The sequence below is a fragment of the Bos indicus genome, chromosome 19 (genome assembly GCF_029378745.1).
Source record: "Bos indicus isolate NIAB-ARS_2022 breed Sahiwal x Tharparkar chromosome 19, NIAB-ARS_B.indTharparkar_mat_pri_1.0, whole genome shotgun sequence".
NCBI classification, from domain to species: Eukaryota; Metazoa; Chordata; class Mammalia; order Artiodactyla; family Bovidae; genus Bos; species Bos indicus.
Window position 1 is genome coordinate 15,048,628 of NC_091778.1, and position 9,838 is coordinate 15,058,465.

Here is a 9,838-nt window from a genome sequence, read left to right on the forward strand (position 1 = left end):
TTTGTGGGTTTGTCAAATATTCTGGTCACTAAAGCACACTTAGGGTGTTGGATGCCCACCTCATCACGCTGAACTGCCTGTGCTAACACATGTGTCCTGGGCTCGCCCCTGTTGTCACCGGGGGCTTCCCAGGATACCAGGTCCCCAAGGATGGAGATGATTCAGTTAATTTCAGCATTGCTTGGATGACACCTGAACCCTAGTTTCTCAACGGTGAAAGGGTAGCCTACAAGAAGAGCTAGTTTTAAAACGAAAGCCCTTTCATGTGTGGAACTCACTAGGTATGAGGGTGAGTGACTCCACCACATCTGAAAGTTGGTCCTTGCATCTTTTTGCACAGTAGGAAGCCAAACTCAGAGGGTTATCCCTGTTCCGTTGGAAGCAAACAGAATCTTCACAAATTACCTCCGATAGCTGACTGATTCTTTAGTTCTTTCATCATTCAAAATACCTAATTCAAATAGTGTATATACTTGGTTGGAAATATTGGCACAAACTTCTTGGCTGATGTAAATATGCATGTGGTTTGCTAATGGACTTCATCTAGGGTTTACAAATGAAAAGGAAACTCAGGATCTGAAGGAATTAGAAAAAAGGACTTCGGTATTTTAAAAGGGTGGCTTGTGGTTTTCTTTTTTTGTTTTCTTGACATAGTCCTATTTTTAGAAAACAGTCTATCACCACCATCACCCCAAGTTGATTATAAAGGGATTGCCTGTTTTTTTTTTTTTAATGCTAAGACTTTTAAAAAATATATTTATTTATTATTTTTGGCTGCACCAGGTCTTCGTTGCTGCACATGGGCTTTCTCTAGTTGTGGTGCTTGGGCTTCTCATTTCTGTGACTTCTCTTGTGGCATACGGGCTCTAGAGTGTGGGCTCAGGAGTTGTGGCACACGGGCTTAATTGCCCTTCAGCATGTGGAGTCCTCCCAGACCAGAGATCGAATGCGTGTCCCCTGCATTGGCTGGCAGATTCCTAACCACTGGACCCCCAGGGAAGTCCAGCTTCTTTGAAGTATTGTTCTAAAAGTGCATTAGATGTCAGTGTCGGGTGATGTCTGCTGTAGCCTGAGGTCCTTAATCTTGATTAAGGAAGGCTTCCTGGGAGAGGTGAGGTTTTGAGGCAATGATAAGATGGAGATGAGAGAAATAAAATGGCAGATGGAAGAGGGAGACTGTTCCAGACATCGTGGGTGGAAGAGGAGGTGGAGGCAGCCATGGGAGTAAGGAAAATGGTGCCAAGAGATTTAGTTGGCTAAGACACAAGGGGCAGCTGTGGTGGTTAGGAGTGGGAGGACGGCGGGACAGTCTGATAGAAACCTTGGATCCAGTTGAAGTCTGAAAAGCTGATTGGGGAATCAGATTTGATGAAAATGGCATGGTTGAAAACAGTGACAAAAATAAGGCTGTAATTTCAAAAGACTAGAGTTTAGAAAGTGGGATTGTTATGGTTTTGGTAAACCCAATTTTGCAGAATTTAAAACTTAAAATTCTAGGGGATTTCTCAAACCAAGCCATAATTTTGGGTGAGGAGTACTCAAAAGTAGTCACTATCCTTTTGCATTTATAATAGAAAAGCATTTGCTGATATTTGATGTCGCTAACTAGCTTACTACATTATTTCCTTCTTTCCTTCTTGTCACCAAAGGAAGGCCCTTCTTACTAAAAATCCAGAGCTAGCAAGAACTTTTCAAAGAATATTCCATCCTTCCCCTTTTCTGCTAGATGGGATTGGCCATAAGCCAACTACATTGATACAGGTCTTTCTTGGTCCAGATCATCTCAGAAGAAGGAAAGTTTAAAACTCAACAGTAATAAATAATGAATAAAGATCTTTAACTGTGAAGGATTTTTATTACAATTTAAAGGATTTCTGTTGGAACTTTTTCTTTCTGTCAGTGACCCCTTGTGCTCAGAGACTTTAACAGTCTGTACTGAAACAAATTATTTGTGATTTATCTCTTCTTGGGTTCCAGTTTTCATCCTTTTATTGTTTACACCTCCCCCCACCCCAAGCCCCCATTTTAAATCTGGACTTGGTTAACCAGTCACTGCTAAATGATAAGAACAAACTTCCCAGTTTTGAGTAATGAGATCCTCAGCTTGTGGTTACAGGAAAGCGAAGACGACCAGTGACATTCATCAATAACAAAGTTCTACTTGGGAAGTCATTCAAACTGTTAGGTAGAGTAGGGAAAAGGAGCCCAAAATGGTGGTGGCTTAAAGACAAGGAAGGGAAAAGCCTGCGAAAATAGAACAAAAGAAGGTCTGAGGACCGGAGTAAGGACCTCAGGTAAAACAAACAATGCTCCTGGCTGGCCCAATTTACACAGGACAGGCCCAGGGAGAGAAAAACATATAAAGAGAGGAGCCAAAGCTAGCTCGCTCTCTTTCTCTCTCTCCCCCGCGCGCTGGGGTGCTCTTCTCCTCGTGTCTTTGGATTGACGTGCCCTCACTCCTCGAAGGTGGATTTTCCTGCTATCTTCTAAATAAAATAGAGCTGTAACACTGAGCCGTAACACTGATTTGTCTAAGAGCTATAACACAATCCATTCGAGACCTGAGACCTATAACACAGTCTATCCGAGACCTGAGAGCTCACGGTCTATCCAAGACCTGAGAGCTGTGACATGCCAAGGGGGCTTTAATGTCCGTCACTCCAAATCTTTGTTGTGACGAGACAAAGAGCCGAGGAACATACACTTGCGTGACATCACTTTAGGAAAAATGTAGATATATAATAACTAAAGTTTCCAGCATGATGAGTCAGAAGACCAAACATAGAAGCTTTGGAAAGCTAACTCGTTTGTAACTCCGAAACACCTTGACTGGTTTCCAAGCAAGAGAGCTGTACTGTGTTCTAAACAGCATTCTGGAATATCGCCCATTCTTTGTTTAAAATTTATTAATTTGGCTGTGCTGGATCTTGCTTGTGGCACATAGATAGGGGCTTTAGTTGCAGCACTTGGAATCTAGTTCTCTGATCAGGGATTGAACCCAGACTCCTTGCCCTGGGAGCGTGGAATCTTAGCCATTGGACCATCAGGGAAGTCCCTCTTCCATTCCTTTTTAAGGATGTTTTTGTAGATACCTTATACACTGTTATTAACACAAAAAGCTTTCCTACACCTTGCATGTACCTGGCTTTTTAATCTGAATTTCTGAAAGTTAGTTCCATTCAAGAGGAAGCTTTGCTTTCCTTTCCAGTGTGTTCAGCTGGATGCGAGTAACCTCTCCCAGGTCGGCCAGAAAGGACCACCTCTGCTACAGTGGGACACTGCCATGTCTGTAGCCTGTGCAGAAGAGGTAGCCCAGCCATAATAAAGACTTTCCCTTCAGTCGGACACAATAACCGGCCCTCTGCATGAAATGTAAGTGATACTGATCTCGGGGTGCAAGGAGAGCCAGAGCAGCCTGGACAGGACGGCAGTGGCCGTGCTGACACGGACACCTGTTTGGGGAGAGTGAACGGTAGTGAAGAGTAGCTTGGAAGTATCTTGGAACCGAAGTCTCCTATCCACGGAGTCCTCATTGGCATTGTATGCTGCTTCTGCAGGCTAGAGGGTGGGGACAGGTAAATCATTTCCCAGAAACTTGGAAAGCCGGTTTTTGTTTCTAATGGAGGCAGTTCTTTGTCTGTTCATTGTTTGCCTTGTTGCTTTGGCTTCTACCAGTTGAGATGCACTGAGATAAACTGCCCTTTGATTCAACTGACCAGCCTTACAAGGCAAGAGACACAGGTACTTGAAGGATAAATGTCTTGCATCTGTCATTAAAATTCCTTTGTCACTATGAGTTACTTGCTTGGTATGTGTTACGTACTGGGCCCCCTTCCCTGTTAAGAGTAGGAATAAGGAAGTTGAGATAAGAATGTAGAAAATGACCATTAAAATGTTTAATACCCCAAACTGAAAGCTACAAAAATGTTGATTTAATAGATACAGCCTTGAATAGCACCATACCTCCCCTTGTCTTTGAAAGCTGTGGTTAACCTATGCCAGCCCAGATTTGTTTTTCATCTTTCTGGGCTGGGTAATTAAGTCCGAAGCACTTAAATTCTACTGTCGAGCACAGGGGATGGATTTCTGTGGCAGCAGATAAACCATTTGATTGAATTAATCTCATGTTCTTAATCAAGCCACATGGTTTTTCTGCTTTCTCTGGCCTCCTGGAGATATTACATGACAGCTTTCAGGTAGTTGGCGATTAGTCTTGTCTTGGTCGAGTTATGTTGATCAGAAGTAGCATCTCAAGAAGTGTGGAGAGGAGAAGGCCTCACAATTGTTTTAAGAAGCCAGCACTTTATTACTAATCAAAGCAAAAAATGCTGAAATGCTGTCATCGCCATTGTGAACTGACAGCTAATTGCCAACTCGTAACACTTCCAATGTACCTCTCTCCTCCCCGGAGAGCTTTCCTTCCAAGTACACTCCCCGTATCTGTATTGTTGGCTAACCTAACCCTCTTTTCTCTCACTAAACAATAGATAACTATTTGAATTCCCCGTCCCACCCCCCACCCCCATTATCACAACATATAACATTATTTTAAGAAGTAAAAAAATACTGGGACCTGCACTGTGGAGTTTAATTTTAATGTTCCCAAACAGTATACCCTATTGGAAAACTGAGTTGGGACTAAGTATCTGATGTTCTTATTTCAGTTTCCGATCTTAGGATGTTGTCTAAGATGAAAAAAGCCATTTTCAGGGTAATTTAATCGCTTTTCCCCAAAATCATTGAAAAGGGGTGAAAAGTTCAGAAGTGCCATGAAGACACCAGCTCCCAAGTACCAGGGGCCTCGGAGATGGGTGAACTGAAAGGAACGCTCAGGAGAGGAGGAGAGCACCGCAGTGGGCCAACCGTCACCGCGTGGGAATTTGCTTTGCCTTTGAGAGGTGGAACGGTTTTCCCATACAGTATCCTGTGGGGAGCCTCTTTTTAAGCAAAGTCAAACTGCAGCAGAAAAGCCACTGGACTGGGGGCAGGAGCCAGAGCCCTATTTTTTTTTTTTTTTGCCTAGAGGATGACATCTTGAGATATATATATATATATATATATATATATATATATATATATATATATATATATTTTTTTTTTTTTTTACCAAAGGACATTTATCTAAGCTCTAGCCACAGGTAGGTGACAGCAATGTCCATCTTACCTGGCTGCCCCACCCCCTGCTAAGATCTTTGCCTTGTTTTGGGTGTGCATAGTTTCAGATTCAAGACACCTGTCAGATCTCAGTGAGCATAGGTTTAGCTTCAATGATGTAAAGCAAAACGCTTTTGAGAGCAAAATCTCCCAGGAGTGTCTCCACCCCCAGCAACTGCAGAAAAGAAGGCGTTGGTGGGAGAGAGGGGTGGCTATAGACGTCATTGCATCTTCCAGATCCCAGCTGTGACCTGGCTCAGAGTTTTACAGTTAAAAATAACCAGGGCTTAGAGTTGGGGGGGGGGGTTGGTAAACTGTTTCGTCTCCATGGAAACAAGGAGGAGGGTGGGGGGAAGCCGAGCCTTGGATTTCCAGCAGATGTGGCAAGAGGGGGCGGATGTAGGGGCTGGGAGTTTAGAAGCCCTCTGGTGAAGGAAGATATCCCTGATTAGCATCCAGATTGTAGTCAGACATTGCTCCAGGGTTCTGGAGACAGAACTGCAGAGGTTATGTTTGTGACAATGTATACATTTTGGGTGGGTGCAGTCCTGTTCGAGGCTTACAATTTCCTGTAACACAGATTTGCTACTATTTGGCAAAGCAGAGAGCAGATGAGCAACACAGTAGGGTAGATGCTGCCTTCTAACCAATCTGGGAACCTCTGCTACACCCCCACCCCTTCAGTTGCCCTTGTTTTTATTTGTATACTCAGAGGTTTGACATCAGAATATTGTCACAATTTACAACTAGAGGGGGCTGGTGTTTGCAACCTGGGACCTGGGCTAATATGGTCATTAACTCCCTTGCAGTAGGATCAGGTTTTTTCTCTTTGGTATTGTAGGAGATTATGCAAAGTGGCATTAATTACCTAATAAGTCCTTAAAGTTATCTCTTACCATTTCTGGTATTATTACTACAAGAGGTTACTAACTTGTGGTGGGGGAGGAGGTATTTTATTTTTTCATTTCCCTTTTCTTTGAAGGTTTCCTTTGAAACAATTTTTTCCCCTCAAGAAATACATGAATATATTCTAGTTAAAAAAAAAAATCAAATCCCTCTATTTTCCTTTTTAAATGATGGGTGCATATGCTTTCTTGTTTACCTGTCTGGCATATTGGGGTGACTTAAGTGCTAATCTTTGTACTGCTACTTAATAATAATACAACCTTGGGCAATCTTTTTTAACCCCTCATTTCTGAACTATGATTGATAAAAGCTACCCAACTGTGTTTGATGAAGATAAATGGGATAAATAAAGTATATAATTCACCTGACACCTCCCTTCCCTTCCCATTGAGCCTTTAATATTTTCATTTAACTCCAGCCAGGTATGAAGCAGCCTTTGATTTTCCCTGGTAAATGGTAAATTCACACCACGATAAAGTCTCACAGAGGGACACTAAGCTCTGAAGAACACAGATCAAATGTTAAAATAGGCACAGGTGCATTTTTTCATGGATGTTGTTTATATTGGAATCTTCATCACTGTGCATCATTGCCACAGCCCCAGGGTTGAATTAAGGGCTGAACGTTTCAGAGACAGATAGATAGATACTAAATGTCTAGTTATCCTAGACATGTTGCAATAATATTTCCTTATATAATGCCTAGCTCAAGAAGCTTGAACTCAGGTTACAAAATTGTAGGTACACTGTAAGAAAACTAAAAAGTCAGGCATGGAAGAAAAAAAATCAGAAAAAGATGCTAATAGTTGTTTCGTTAAGTAGTAAAATTAGGGGTGATGCTTTCAGGTCCCTCTCTATCTCTCCTGGGTGTTTTGTTTTTTTGTAATGTGACTTTTTTATAGATGGAAAAATAAATTACATGAGAACTAGTAAGACTGTACAAATAGAAGTTTATAGTATTTTGCAATGAATAATATCTAGTTAATCCTTATGATAGCCATATAAGGCGCTATCTTACATCTTATAAAATAGCACAAGCATTAGGCAAGTTTCTATAGTAAATGAAATATGTTTTTTTTATTTCTACCCCTCTTGTTTTGGGGTTTTTTTTTGTTTTTAAATATTTTCCACATTTATACAGTTTTCTCCCAGATACCTCGTGTCCACTGTCCCTCTTAAATGTGTGAGAGGACAATAACATCAAGCTTTACTTCCCTGGGGGATTTGCCTTTTTATAGCTATTAATGGCATAGACTCTGGAATTACAGGTATTAGTAAGCAGGCATTCCAGACCCCTGGGACCTGATGACCCCCTAAAATCAAGATGCTATAGACTGGGGAGCCCTGAACACGGCTATCTTCCACTTGTGACAGATACGTCAAATCTGTCACCCATTTGTTAACCAGAAGAAGCAATACAAGTGGAAGATGCAACTATTTGAGGGACTCATAAAGGTCTGATTAGTCTCAGGAGCAGTCATTGCCCAAGCAATTACGGAAAATATTTTTGGAAAGGCAGACATCAGAAGCCAAGCAGAGTAGACGTTTCCACCCTCTTATTTACTGGGTCTAATCAGATCAGCTCTTATTTTGCACAGAACCTACACTGCTCTAAAGCACTGCTTATATAGATGTAGTCAGGAGCATCCACACCTTCCCTGGGCACAGACAAGTCAGATTTTTACAGCAGACGATCTCTAAGACGTTCCTACAACTAAAATAATTGACACCTTTAAATGTACCTATTTATAGTCTAGTAAAGCACTGCCCAGTAAGGAAGTCACTGGCCTCATGAGGCTATTTACATTTAAATTGATTAAAATTAATTACAATTTAAAAGTCAGTTCTTCAGTCACACTAGTCACATTGCAAGAGCTCAAAAGCCACGTGAGGCTAGCAGCTACCGTACTGGACAGTGCAGTACAGGTAATCTCCAGCCCCCAAAGTTCTATCCGACACTGCTGGTCCCGAAGACAATACCTTCAAACTGCATTTTTTTGTCGAGGCCTCTGTAAACCCACGTTTCCACATTCTGTAAAGGGATAAAGTACCTCCCTACCCACAGGCATATATGTACAGTCACTAAATGATCTTTCTGAGTTTAGCACTTCTTCCTACTTTCCTTAATCTCTAGATCTTTACACATACATTACACTCAGCACAAACTTTATTTTAGCCCTCCTCCCTCCTCTTCGCTGATGAGGATTTGATTCTTCATGGTAGGCTTAGTTCTACAATGTGTGAAAATGCCCAGTTCCTTGTCACCAAGGAGCTGTTCTGGAAACCTGCCTTCTGTGTAATAAACAAGCTTGAATCTGAAGAGGGATGTATCTATGCGTGCTGCTGAGTCACCAAATTGAAGGAAAGACTGTGGGGGGAGAAACAGAGAGGAAAGCAGCATACAATCGTTTCTATTAGAGATTTTGCTATTTTGGAATTGGCATGTCAAAAATAAGTCACTGGATGAATTGATGGTGGCGCAATTTGGTACTGCAAGATGCCTTTCCCAGGCAAGATTTGAACTAATGTGTTATCCTGAATCAGATTCTGCATTGTTCTCTCTTCGAAAGATTAATTTTGCTTAATTTTAAGGCTTTCTCTCTTTATGATGGGAAAACTAGACATCTTTCCATTCTAGGCCTTTTTAGCTCCCTTAAGATGATCACTAAAATGGCTTTGATGTTATATTTTTGTCTGGAAAGCAGACAGAACTTTTGGATATTCCTGCACCCACGGAATGACTCGGAATCCGGATGGAGATCAGAAAGAGCATGAAAAAGCCTCAAAGCTTGCGGTTGAAGATGCAGGAGATCAGGAGAGTGGGATGCAAACCCAAAGCGCTGTGTTCACATCCCTCACCCATCCCTCCTCCCAAAACTATGATTACTCGTTTGACTGATCAGCAACTCTGATGCCAATGATTTACACCCATGAGGAGCTGGGTCTGGTGACTAAAGGGCTGGGTGTGGAGTCGGGACTCTCAGGAGCCTGACTCACTGCCCAGCCTCGAGGAAGTTGTTTATACCTCCCCTCGCCCGCCAGGGCAGGGATGTATTGAATGTCCGCTCTGCATCTACTCAGGTTATAGAGGGACAAACCTACATTAAAAAGAAAAAAAAAAAAGACCCTCAGAGTGACACAGCAAATAAGCCCTCCATGAATTAATGCATTCAGCCTGCGCTCCCGAGACCCTCAGCCCTGCCTTGGAGGCACAAGGTGTGGACTTGGTGTTTTGAAATTCAGGTGGTACCTGTGGTTCATGACAGTGGGTTGGCGGTCTTGGGGCAGGCAGAAGATGGCCACTGCTGCTGCTACTGCTGCTAAGTCGCTTCAGTCGTGTCCGACTCTGTGCGACCCCAGAGACGGCAGCCCACCAGGCTCCCCCGTACCAGGGATTCTCCAGGCAAGAACGCTGGAGTGGGTTGCCATTTCCTTCTCCAATGCATGAAAGTGAAAAGTGAAAGTGAAGTCGCTCAGTCGTATCAGGCTCTAGCGACCCTATGGACTGCAGCCTACCAGGCTCCTCCGTCCATGGGATTTTCTAGGCAAAAGTACTGGAGTGGGGTGCCATTGCCTTCTCCGAAGATGGCCACATCTATAGCCATTTCTGGGCTTCTTTGGTGGGTCAGACGGTAAAGAATCGCCTGCAATGCGGGAGACCGGGATTCGGTCCCTGGGTTGGGAAGATCCCCTGAAGGAGGGCATGGCAACCCACCCCAGCATTCTTGCCTAGAGAATCCCCATGGACAGAGGAGTCTGACGGACTACAGTCCATGAGG